Source organism: Staurois parvus, unplaced genomic scaffold (genome assembly GCF_062004578.1).
Source record: "Staurois parvus isolate SC_StPar_1 unplaced genomic scaffold, SC_StPar_1.0 ptg000034l, whole genome shotgun sequence".
Classification (NCBI taxonomy): Eukaryota; Metazoa; Chordata; class Amphibia; order Anura; family Ranidae; genus Staurois; species Staurois parvus.
In genome coordinates, this window is record NW_028317830.1 from 3,779,808 (window position 1) to 3,792,658 (window position 12,851).

Below are 12,851 nucleotides of genomic sequence, written 5' to 3' on the forward strand. Positions count from 1 at the left end.
ACTGTTATGATCCGCCAGGTGGTGCCTTCAGGCTACCAACTGATAGACCTACCCAGAGCGTGGGGTCTAAGCCCGGGCTGTGCCTTCACCAGGGCCCCTGATGGTGGGGATGGACTTGAAACAGTCCCGGGCCAGGTCGCAACCTCCGAGCAGGCCCACCAGCGGCTTAGGAGGCCTCCGGGGATGTATGCAGGTACAGGGAGAGCCAGATGTGAAGCGGATGGCGGCCCCAGCAGGGTAGTAACGGATGGTGGTCCCATGGGGGTAAGCGGGGTACCGAATCGGCGGGCAAAGAGTAGTCGGGTCACACGCAGGATCAGCAGGGTGAGTCAGTCCGCAGAATAGTCAGGGCAATCCGGGTCAATCACAGGAGCAGGCAGAATAGTCAGGGCAATCCGGGTCAATCACAGGAGCAGGCAGAATAGTCAGGGCAATCCGGGTCAATCACAGGGGCAGGCAGCGTAGTCAGGGTCAATCAGGGTCACTAGATGGGTGCAGGAACTCTGGATCACAGATAGACCTTGCGGCAATCTGTGACAGTGCAGGGCATCTTTAAATAGTGCGCCCTGCACTGTCATTGGCCGGTTAGGATGCGCCCCCGGCTGTCATTGGACGCCTGAGGCGCGCCTGCGGCTCCTACTGCGCATGCGCGGCGTCCTGTCAGCCGCGGCTCACCGGGACCTAGTGCCTGTGTCCCGGCGAGATCCGCCGCCAGTGCGCATGCGCGGGGGACGGCGCCGCGATCCCGGATTCCGGAGCCGCGATCCCTGACATTGCCCCCCCCCCCCAATGGGCACCCTCCAGGAGCCCCACTGATCTCTCCACCGCGGATGACTACGAAAAAACTCCCGGATGAGCCTGGGTGCGTGAATGTTCTGGGCGGGTTCCCATGAGTTCTCCTCAGGGCCATAACCCTTCCATTTTATCAGGAACTGTGTCTGGCTCCCCCTCTTTCGGCAACTGAGGAGAGTCTCCACTTCATATTCCTCCTGGTCACCTATGGTGACTGCCTCGGGAGGTCTGGATTCACGGTCCGGGAAGGGATGCGGTCTGGATGGCTTCAGGAGAGACACATGGAACACAGGATGTATCTTGAAGGTTCGCGGAAGCTCGAGTTCGTAGGCCACCTCGTTGACTACTCGTCTTACCGGAAATGGCCCAATGTACTTGGGTCCCAGCTTTCTTGAAGGACACAGCATCTTCAAGTTGGTCGTTGCCAGCCAAACTTGATCCCCCGGTTGAAGCAGTAACTCTCCTCTTCTTTTCCTGTCGAACGCCCTTTTACTGTCCTCTTGGGCTTTAGCGATGGCTTCCTGAATTGTTTTGTTATTGACAGAAAAGAAGTTCAAGATGTCTTGAGACGCCGGTACCGGATTTTCAGGCATCAGGTCAGGGAGGAATGTGGGATGATACCCGTAATTGGAAAAGAACGGGGATTGACCCGTAGCTGAGTGATTCGAGTTGTTGTACGAGAATTCTGCGGAAGGCAACAACGTCAGCCAGTCATCCTGAAGGTAGGAGGTGTAGCATCGTAAGTACTGTTCCAGCGTTTGGTTGGTCCTCTCGGTTTGGTCGTTGGTCTGAGGATGGTAGGCGGATGAAAGCGACAGCTTGATTCCCAGCGCTTTACATAGGCGTTCCAGAACCTGGAGGTGAATTGGACTCCCCGATCTGACACTATATCTTCGGGGACCCCATGAAGCCTCACTACTTCCTTAATGAAGATCCGTGCCGTTTCTGTTGCTGATGGGGTCTTCTCCAGGGGTACGAAATGTGCCATTTTTGAGAAGCGGTCGACGATCACCATTATTGCTGTGTAGCCTTCGGATGGTGGGAGTTCGACCACAAAATCCATGGCTATCATTTGCCAGGCCCGCTTGGGTATAGGTAATGGACGTAACAATCCCCATGCCCTGCTCCTGGAGGGCTTGTTCCTTTGACAGGTGGGACAGGTCTGGACGTAACGCTCGCAATCCTTGATCATGTCCGGCCACCAGAACGAGCGCCGTAGTAGTTCCAGAGTCTTCGTAACCCCAAAGTGCCCTGCCATTGGATGGTCGTGGCAGTGCCCTAGGACCAAGGTTCGCACTTCTTCTGGGACCATGATCCGGTCTTCCTTCCAAAATAGCCCACCGTGGTTCTGAAGGGGTGACCCAGACGAAACTGGTAGTCCTACAGAAGCATCGAGAAGTCTGGAACGAAGTTCCGTTTGTAGAGCGAGGAAGCTTCCGGAAGGTAAGATGGTGTCAGATACCACTGCGTCGTCGGGGTCCTCAAACATGCGGGACAGAGCGTCTGGTTTTGTATTCTTAGTACCGGGTCGGTACGTTATATGGAATATAAATCGAGAAAAGAAAAGAGCCCATCTTGCCTGGCGAGGTCTCAGTCGTTTTGCTGTTCCTAAATATTCAAGGTTTTTGTGATCTGTGAATATTAGGATTGGGTGTGTGGCTCCTTCCAGCAAATACCTCCATTCTTCTAGAGCGGACTTAATGGCCAGGAGCTCCCGATCTCCAATGTCATAGTTATGTTCCGCCGGTGTCATCTTCCTGGAGAAGAACGCCACAGGGTGCAGTAGTTCCTTGGTCCCATTCCTTTGGGACAGAACCGCTCCTACCGCGTTCTTGGAGGCGTCCACTTCCAAGACATATGGGAGAGAAGAATCCGGATGGCAGAGAATGGGAGCAGAGGTGAACAATTTCTTGAGCTTTTCGAATGCCGTCTGAGCTTCGGGAGTCCACTTAAAGCGGACCCCTTGTTTCGTCAGTTGCGTGATCAGGGAGACCAGACCGGAGAAGTTCCTAACAAACTTTCTGTAAAAGTTAGAAAAGCCGATGAAACGCTGTACCCCCTTTTTATCGGCGGGTACTGGCCAATCTAAGATCGCCGTGACTTTCTGGGGATCCATCGCGACCCCCGCGGAAGAGAGAACCAGTCCCAAGAACGTGATTTTGCGCTGCTCGAAACAGCACTTCTCTGCCTTAGCGTATAGCCCGTGTTGACGCAACCGTTCTAATACCCATAACACGTGACCTCGATGAACCTCCAGTGAAGGGGAAAAAATTAGGATGTCATCCAAATAAACCACCACGAAAACATCGAGGAAATCACGAAAAACATCGTTGATAAAATGCTGGAAGGTTGCCGGTGCATTACAGAGCCCGAACGGCATCACCAAATATTCATAGTGACCGAATCTCGTACGGAAAGCCGTCTTCCACTCATCCCCCTCCCTGATACGGACAAGGTTATAGGCCCCCCGCAGGTCTAATTTAGTAAATATCATTGCTGATCTCAATCTCTGGAGGAGCTCGGGGACTAGGGGTAAGGGATAACGATTCTTTACCGTTATTTTGTTCAGATCACGGTAGTCTATGCAGGGCCGTAACGATTTGTCCTTCTTCTCTACGAAGAACAACCCGGCCCCGGCTGGGGATGTGGATGGACGAATAAATCCCTTCCGAAGGTTTTCGTCAATATATTCCCTCAGTACTCCCGATTCCGTTTCTGACAACGGAAAGATACGGCCGAACGAGATTTCAGATCCGGGTAGGAGGTCTATGGGGCAATCGTATGAATGGTGCGGAGGAAGAATGTCGGCTCCTCTCTTACTGAAAACGTCTAAGAAGTCATGGTAGGCCGGAGGGATAACCTGGAATAGATGGGTATCGCCATCCAAGCACAGGAGGAACCGGGGAACCACGGATCCTGTGACGTAGCAGTGACTCAAACAGTAAGGTGACCGAAATTGAATTGTTCCTTTTCCCAGTCAATCTGGGGGTTATGGGCCCACAGCCAAGGGAGCCCCAGAATGACTGGAAAAAGGGGAGATGCGATGGCATCCAAACGGAGGAACTCCTGGTGATGGTCTGCCATTGTAGTGAAAATGGGTGGTGTCTCCTGGTCCACCACCCCTGATTTTATACTGGACCCATCTGCCAAGAAGATGTTGAACCCCTTTTCTTTGGTCTGGAGCGGGATTTTTTGCCGGTGGGCAAAAGTCAGATCGATAAAACAACTACAGGCTCCTGAGTCAACGATTGCGGTCACCGACAATGTTCCTCCGGGGAGCTGTAAAGACACAGGTATGGCCAGGTAACTTGACTGATCATCCCTTCCTGCAGGTAAAGTAAAAGAAAAGGAAGCAGACTTACTCATTTTTGCAGGACAGGAGCGCACCTGGTGACCAGCTTCCCCGCAGTACAGACATAGGTTCTGCGATCGCCTCCTCTGACGTTCCTCGACCGATAAGTGGGAACGGGCCCGTCCCAGTTGCATGGGTTCCGGGTTGTCCCCTGATTCCATGCTTCGGGGATGGTTCCCTGGGGCTGGAGCTGTGTCTCTTGGTGGAATCCATGCCACCCTTTGACCCTGGCTGCTCCTTTCCAGCCGAAGTTCCCTTAATCTATGGTCAATCTGAATGGCCAACTCAATCAGTTTTTCCAGGGAGTCAGGTAGGCCTACTCGTGCAAGTTCGTCTTTGAGAGACTCAGACAGCCCGATGCGGAACTGGTGACATAAGGCCGCATCGTTCCATCTGGTGTCTCCCATGCAACGCCTAAAATCGGACGCGTATTCTTCGGCTGTCCGGCGGCCTTGCCGTAGAGAGTATAGGGTAGCCTCTGCGGAAGCAGCCCGCTGAGGGTCGTCATACAAAACAGCCATGGCCTGAAAGAACTCGGTCACGGAGTCAAGATGGGGGTCGTGCTTCTCCATCAGACGGTGAGTCCAATCCTGGGGCTCATCCTGAAGGAGAGAGACTATAAACCCCACCTTGACGGTCTCGGTGGTGAACGTGCGGGGCTGCAAGTCGAAATACAGGGTGCAGGCGTTCCGGAAGGCTCGGAAGCGGCTCCGGTCACCATGGAATCGTTCCGGCAGGGGAACGCGGGGTTCAGGAGCTAGGGGTGTGGCAACTGCTCCGGATGCTGGGGTAGCGGGAGGTTCCGCAGATGGAGGACTCTGAGCAGGGGGAGTTAGGGGGGCTAATGACTCCATGCGGTCCTCCAGTCGGGCGCAGCGACTGTGGAAATTCTGGAAAGCCTGGGTCAAAGTTGCCAGGTGCTGGCAAATATCCTCTAGGGACGCCGGTCCACTTCCTGGCTCTGTCATGGCCGCAAGGTACTGTTATGATCCGCCAGGTGGTGCCTTCAGGCTGCCAACTGATAGACCTACCCAGAGCGTGGGGTCTAAGCCCGGGCTGTGCCTTCACCAGGGCCCCTGATGGTGGGGATGGACTTGAAACAGTCCCGGGCCAGGTCACGACCTCCGAGCAGGCCCACCAGCGGCTTAGGAGGCCTCCGGGGATGTATGCAGGTACAGGGAGAGCCAAATGTGAAGCGGATGGCGGCCCCAGCAGGGTAGTAACGGATGGTGGTCCCGTGGGGGTAAGCGGGGTACCGAATCGGCGGGCAAAGAGTAGTCGGGTCACACGCAGGATCAGCAGGGTGAGTCAGTCCGTCACTAGACGGGTGCAGGAACTCAGGATCACAGATAGACCTTGCGGCAATCTGTGACAGTGCAGGGCATCTTTAAATAGTGCGCCCTGCACTGTCATTGGCCGGTTAGGACGCGCCCCCGGCTGTCATTGGACGCCTGAGGCGCGCCCGCGGCTCCTACTGCGCATGCGCGGCGTCCTGTCAGCCGCGGCTCGCCGGGACCTAGTGCCTGTGTCCCGGCGAGATCCGCCGCCAGTGCGCATGCACGGGGGACGGCGCCGCGATCCCGGATTCCGGAGCCGCAATCCCTGACACCGACGTTTTGCATTGCACTTGGTGATGGAAGGCTTGGATGCAGCTGCTCGGCCATGGAAACCCATTCCATGAAGCTCTCTACGCACTGTTGTTGGGCTCATCTGAAGGCCACACCAAGTTTGGAGGTCTTTAGCTATTGACTCTGCAGACAGTTGGAGACTTCTGCGCACTGTGCGCTTCAGCATGCGCTGACCCCGCCCTGTCATGTGACGTGGCCTACCACTTGGTGGCTGAGTTTCTGTTGTTCCTAGTGGCTTCCACTTTGTTATAATCCCACTAACAGTTGAGCGTGGAATATTTAGTAGCCAGGAAATGTCACGGATGGACTTATTGAACAGGTGGCCACCTATCACGGGTCCACGCTTGGAGTCACTGAGCTCCTGAGAGCGACCCATTCTTTCACAGATGTTTGTAGAAGCAGTCTGCATGCCTAGGGGCTTGATTGTATACACCTGTGTCCATGGAGGTGATTGGAACACCTGAATCCAATGATTTGGAGGCCTGGCCCAATACTTTTGGCAATATAGTGTATCAGTTCCCCATCCTCATCTCTTACTGTTAAAGAGAAAAACACCAGGATCACTCCCTCTAAAATGCTGGCCTCTGCAAGATTTGTTGAATTTATTATATGGCCGGTGTTACGCTTGTTGGCATTTTTTACTTTGAAAAATTCAGTGTTTTGAAAATTAACCACTTGCCGACTTGCCACTGTAGAAATACAAAACAGGTCGGCACGGCTGGGCAAAAGCACGTTTTAAAACGTGCTTTTGCAAAACAGGTAGGGGGCGCGCACGAGGTGCGCCACCGCCCTACCTGCACCGCCAATCGCAGCCGCGGGTGTCAGTCGCCGGGTCACAGATGGTCATTACCGGTTATGTCCTGCTGATTAGCAGCAATCACTGACAGAGAGCAGGGCTGCAGTAGCTCTGCTCTCTGTCAGTTCCCTGACAGCTCCTGACAAGCTGAGCCGGAGAGAAGAGTTTATCTCTCCTGATCAGCTTGTCCCTGTGTAGTACACCCTCCCCCGCCCCCTAGTAAAACACTCCCCTCACACAGTTAACCCTTTCATTACCTAATAAAAGTTCACCCCTTCCTCCCCAGTGACATTAGTACAGTGTCAGTGTTTTTTTTTCTCAATGATCACTGTATTGGTGTCACTGGGGATGTCAGTGACCCCAAGTCAGTTCCCCCCCAGTGTCAGAATTTCCGCCGCAGTCCCACCATAAGTCGCTGATCTCTGCCATAAGTCGCTGATCGCCGCCATTATTAGTATAAAAAAATTAAAAATCCCAGTATCTTTCCCGCCATTTGTAAACGCTATAACTTTCACGTAAACCAATTAATTTACATATATTGGGGTTTTTTTTAGCAAAGACATGTCGCAGAATGCATTTTGGCCAAACATTTTTGACAAAATTTGATTTTTAAATTTTTTTTACTGGACATGTTTTATAGTAAAAAGTTCAAAATATAGTTTTTTTTCTCACAATTGTCAGCGATTTTTTTTATAGCGCAAAAAATAAAAAACGCACAGCCGATCAAATACCACTGAAAGAAAGCTCAATTTGTGTGAAAAAAAGGACATAAATTTCATTTATGTACCGTATTGCATGACCGCGCAATTGTCCGTTAAACTAGCGCAGCGCTGTATAGCAGAAAAATGGTGTAAATTGCAGTATTTATACCATAGTTTGTAGACGCTATAACTGTCACACAAAGCAATCAATATACACTTATTGGGATTTTTTTACCAAAAACATGGAGCAGAATACATTTTGGCCTAAATTTACAGGTGATCAAATACCACCGAAAGAAAGCTCTATTTGTGTGAAAAAAGGACGTACATTTCGTTTGGGTGCAGCGTTGCATGACCGCGCAATTATCAGTTGAATTAGTGCAGCGCCGAGTAGCAAAAAGAGGCGTGGTCATTAAGGGGGGTAAATCCTCAGGAGGGCAAGTGGTTAAAATCAACACAGACTTTCAGGGGTCCCCTCATGCATTCCTATTGTCTGCTATTGCACATTTATCACAATTCCAGTCAGTATTTCCATCAATTCCTCATGTTTAAGCCATTGTTGCTTTCCATAACCAGATGCAGACACCGGCCCTTTTAATTCTATTTCCCACAACTCCCTGGGTTCCTGGACATGCCCAATAATAATACGTTTCTCTGGTTTCCTCCATTGGCAGCTCAGAGAGGCCACACATGATGGGGCAGAAGTAGCTAAGCAGGTGATCGGCAGTCGGGTAAAAGGCCCTCAGAATGGGTGTGAGGTCGGCAGGGGAGAAGTCTCATAGATCACAGCTTCTTCAGAAAACTCACCTATCATGGGCAGCCCTTCCCCCATTGCTACAAATGCACTGAATTTCCAGTGGGGGGGCCCTTTGTTACTGGTCTTTGGATCCCTCCAACTGTTCACCTTTGTTACCAGAACTTCCCTGGTTTTCATTGTAAGGGACGCTGTTTATGAAAATAAGGAGTTGTTTTCTGAACTGCCTTAGTGAAGAGGGATTCACAGTTAAACTCTCTGTTTTTGTATAGAGACTATTTTATGCAGCCACATGTTACCCTGACTGAGCCACATAGACATGTCTGTGAAGAATCCATGTTTGTGTCGCTTTCTTAGCCACTTCTTGACCACGCTATGGCTGAATTATGGCTACAGTATGGTTGTCCAATTCTGGGAGGGCGCCATATGACATCCTCCCCCAGAACACGCCTCCCCCACCGCACGCATCCAACGGTGCAAACCCAGTGTTCTCTGGACACAGCTCATCATGTGACATGGTAAAGAACCAATTAAACGGCCTTTTACCATGTGATAAGCTGTGTCCAATCACAGCTGATCACTATGTAAATACACTTGCAGATTATTGGCAGTACTTTCCTCACACTGTTACAATATGAGGAAAGTACTGCTGATAACCAGCAACTGTAAAAGGGTTAATCTACACTGATAATCAGGGCACTGGTTATCAGTGCAATCCCAAAAGTTCCCATCAGTGCCCAGAAGTGTTGCCAATCTGTGCCTGCCAGTGCCACCAGTCAGTGCTGCTAGTCAGTGCCCTCCAGTGCTGCCTATTAGTGCCCATCAGTGCTGCATGTTAGTGCCCATCTTTGCCATCAGTGCCGCATATCAGTGCAGCCTCATCAGCACCTCCTCATCAATGCCCACCAGTGCTACCTATCAGTGCCGCCTCATCAGTGCCCATCAGTGCTGCACATCAGTGCCTATCAGTGAAGGAGAAAAATTATCTGTTTGCAAAATGTTATAATAGAAGCAAAGAAAAACGTTTTTTTCATTTGTTTAGCAAAAAATTATACACCCAGCGGTGATTAAATACGACCAAAAAGAACACTCTATGGTATTTGTGTGAAAAATAATAAAAAATATCATATGGGTGCAGTGTTGCATGACCGCACAATTATCATTCAAAGTGTAACAGCACTGAAAGCTGAAAATTGGCCTGGGCAGGAAGGGGGTGACAGTGCCCAGGAGGCAGGAAGGGGGTAGAAGTGCCCAGGAGGCAGGAAGGGGGTAGAAGTGCCCTGTAGGCAGGAAGGGGGTAGAAGTGCCCTGTAGGCAGGAAGGGAGTAGAAGCGTCCGGTAGGCAGGAAGGGGGTATAGGTGCCCGGTAGGCAGGAAGGGGGTAGAAGTGCCCTGTAGGCAGGAAGGGGGTAGAAGTGCCCGGTAGGCAGGAAGGGGGTAGAAGTGCCTTGTAGGCAGGAAGGGAGTAGAAGTGCCCGGTAGGCAGGAAGGGGGTAGAAGTGTCAGGTAGGCAGGAAGGGGGTAGAAGTGCCTGGTAGGCAGGAAGGGGGTAGAAGTGTCCTGTAGGCAGGAAGGGGGTAGAAGTGCCCAGGAGGCAGGAAGGGGGTAGAAGTGTCCTGTGGGCAGGAAGGGGGTGACAGTGACCAGGAGGCAGGAAGGGGGTAGAAGTGCCCGGTAGGCAGGAAGGGGGTAGAAGTGTCCTGTAGGCAGGAAGGGGGTAGAAGTGCCCAGGAGGCAGGAAGGGGGTAGAAGTGTCCTGTAGGCAGGAAGGGGATAGAAGTGTCCGGTAGGCAGGAAGGGGGTAGAAGTGCCCGGAGGGCAGGAAGGGGGTAGAAGTGCCCGGTAGGCAGGAAGGGGGTAGAAGTGCCCTGTAGGCAGGAAGGGGGTAGAAGTGTCCGGTAGGCAGGAAGGGGGTATAGGTGCCCGGTAGGCAGGAAGGGGGTAGAAGTGCCCTGTAGGCAGGAAGGGGGTAGAAGTGCCCGGTAGGCAGGAAGGGGGTAGAAGTGCCTTGTAGGCAGGAAGGGAGTAGAAGTGCCCGGTAGGCAGGAAGGGGGTAGAAGTGTCAGGTAGGCAGGAAGGGGGTAGAAGTGCCTGGTAGGCAGGAAGGGGGTAGAAGTGCCCGGTAGGCAGGAAGGGGGTAGAAGTGTCCTGTGGGCAGGAAGGGGGTGACAGTGACCAGGAGGCAGGAAGGGGGTAGAAGTGCCCGGTAGGCAGGAAGGGGGTAGAAGTGTCCTGTAGGCAGGAAGGGGGTAGAAGTGCCCAGGAGGCAGGAAGGGGGTAGAAGTGTCCTGTAGGCAGGAAGGGGATAGAAGTGTCCGGTAGGCAGGAAGGGGGTAGAAGTGCCCGGAGGGCAGGAAGGGGGTAGAAGTGCCCGGTAGGCAGGAAGGGGGTAGAAGTGTCCGGTAGGCAGGAAGGGGGTAGAAGTGCCCGGTAGGCAGGAAGGGAGTAGAAGTGTCCGGTAGGCAGGAAGGGGGTATAGGTGCCCGGTAGGCAGGAAGGGGGTAGAAGTGCCTTGTAGGCAGGAAGGGGGTAGAAGTGCCCGGTAGGCAGGAAGGGGGTAGAAGTGTCCGGTAGGCAGGAAGGGGGTAGAAGTGCCCGGTAGGCAGGAATAAGGTGACAGTGCCTGGTAGGCAGGAAGTTCTGAAGGACCCTCTGCACACTGGTATATACCCTTTCAAGCAGACTATGCAATAAATGGGGATATTTAGTTCACACATATTGCAATACATGCTTAAACTGGCCAACTGCGTCAAAGTAATCCCTCTATGGCCAGTCCTACTCTGCTCTGTCTATGCAAATGCTACTGTGGACACAATGCTAACATAGGGGAAAAGACACAGTAGCCAGACCTGAACCTTGTAGCTCTCCCCATTGTGTCTTTTCCCCTATGCTAGCATTCTGTCCACAGTAGCATTTGCATAGACAGAGCAGAGTAGGACTGGCCATAGAGGGATTACTTTGACGCAGTTGGCCAGTTTAAGCATGTATTGCAATATGTGTGAACTAAATATCCCCATTTATTGCATAGTCTGCTTGAAAGGGTATATACCAGTGTGCAGAGGGTCCTTCAGAATTTCTAGTGTTAGTATGTGGTTACACCCCTTTAGTACCTGATGGATAAATGCATGCACTAGCTGTTGGGATTTGAGCACAGGGATCTCTTGTTTGTGGTAGGCAGGAAGGGGGTAGAGGTGCCCGGGAGACAGGAAGGGGATGACAGTACCCGGGAGGCAGGAAGGGGGTGACAGTGCCCGGGAGGCAGGAAGGGGGTGACAGTACCCGGAAGGCAGGAAGGGGGTGACAGTGCCCGGGAGGCAGGAAGGGGGTGACAGTACCCGGGAGGCAGGAAGGGGGTGACAGTGCCCGGGAGACAGGAAGGGGGTGACAGTGCCCGGTAGGCATACGGTTAATATGTTTTGTATTAGTCTGAAGTGTATTCATGCGTTTTGCATCCTGAACCTGGTTTGCATTATTGCTTCCAACTTGGGATGAGCTTCTGGTTCAGTCTAAACTCCGATTCACACTGAATTCTGGGTGTTCAGAAGGTTCAGCAAACAGCCGAGTGAAATGGATGTTCAGCCATGTTGAACCTCCGGATGCAGTGGGAAGCGGTACATTTAGTAATACCTCTGCACAGCCAGTGATGTATTTCCACTTGGTCCATTCAGCTGTCAGCTTGGGATTCCTGGCTGACATAATGTGAACAAAGGGGCGGGGATAGAGTGAAAAAACTGTTGTGAGTCCCCCTCCCAAAATTTCTACAAGGACCTGGCAGGTGTTTTAAGGGGAAAATAAGTAAAAACACAAAAAAAAAGGATCATCCCCACAATCTGATTAAGACCCTTTGATAGATGAAGGGAGTTCCGGGCCACATTTTTGCAAACAAAGTAGTCAGAAGCAGTCATTTAGGGGCAATTTAATGGCTTTTTTTGTAAATGTCAATTTTGCTATAGAAGGTTGTATACATAATACATAAATATCACCTCACAGGCAGGCTAAGGACACCCACCAGGCATGATATTTACTGGAATCTTGCATTTGTAATGTTGTCCTTATGGCAAGATTAAAATTGCTGCTATCAATCAGATTATATTTTCTCGAATTTCTTTTTACTTTGGTACATGTTCCAGAAGGCAATCCCATGCCCCCCCCCACGCACACACATACACACATGTAATTTTATTTAAGCATTTCTTGCCTGTTAGTTTGAAAACGACCAGTATTGTTGACTCCTATTGGCTTCAGTTGGGTTTGGATCTGGCACTTAACCTTGGATTACAATTGCAAGTTTACCCCTTTACATCTATTTTACAAGTTACAATTACACTGTGTTTGATCATTCAGGTGATTGCCTGTTCTGTGAAAGAACCTCAGATATGAAATATAAACAAAGCATATCCCTCTATAGTGTGTATTTGTCTTAATTAGGAGCACCAAGTATCATTTCTGTCTGCTGCTTTGTTCCTTTGCTATCAGAAATCTTCTGAGACATTTTCCTGACACCAGGAGAAAAATGATGACAGGAGAGGGAGCTCTGGCAGATTGACAGCCTCAGCTCTTTTCCTGTGTGCCGTGTGTCTCTTCCCTCCAATCAGCTCTCATAGCTTTCCTCACTGAGCTCTGCAGTGTGTGATTTCAACTCTCTGCCCTCCTTTTTTCTGAACTCTCAGACAATCTATACAATTCTGCACTTTGAACCAATGAAGACAATACTGCAGATAAACAGGCACAACGTATGTAGGAGGATTTGTTTAATATCTGTGTCACACCTGAGGCCAGTCACTTCACTGGGATGGGGGGGGGGGTTACAATCACTTTAAAATTCTCA

General features: G+C 51.3%; 1 protein-coding gene across 3 annotated transcripts in view; it reads right to left on the reverse strand.

The window, feature by feature from the left end:
- Positions 1-12,851, reverse strand: part of LOC149470715 (uromodulin-like) — a 70,870-nt gene that overhangs the window by 42,240 nt on the left and 15,779 nt on the right. The gene's annotated exons all lie outside the window — the stretch shown is intronic.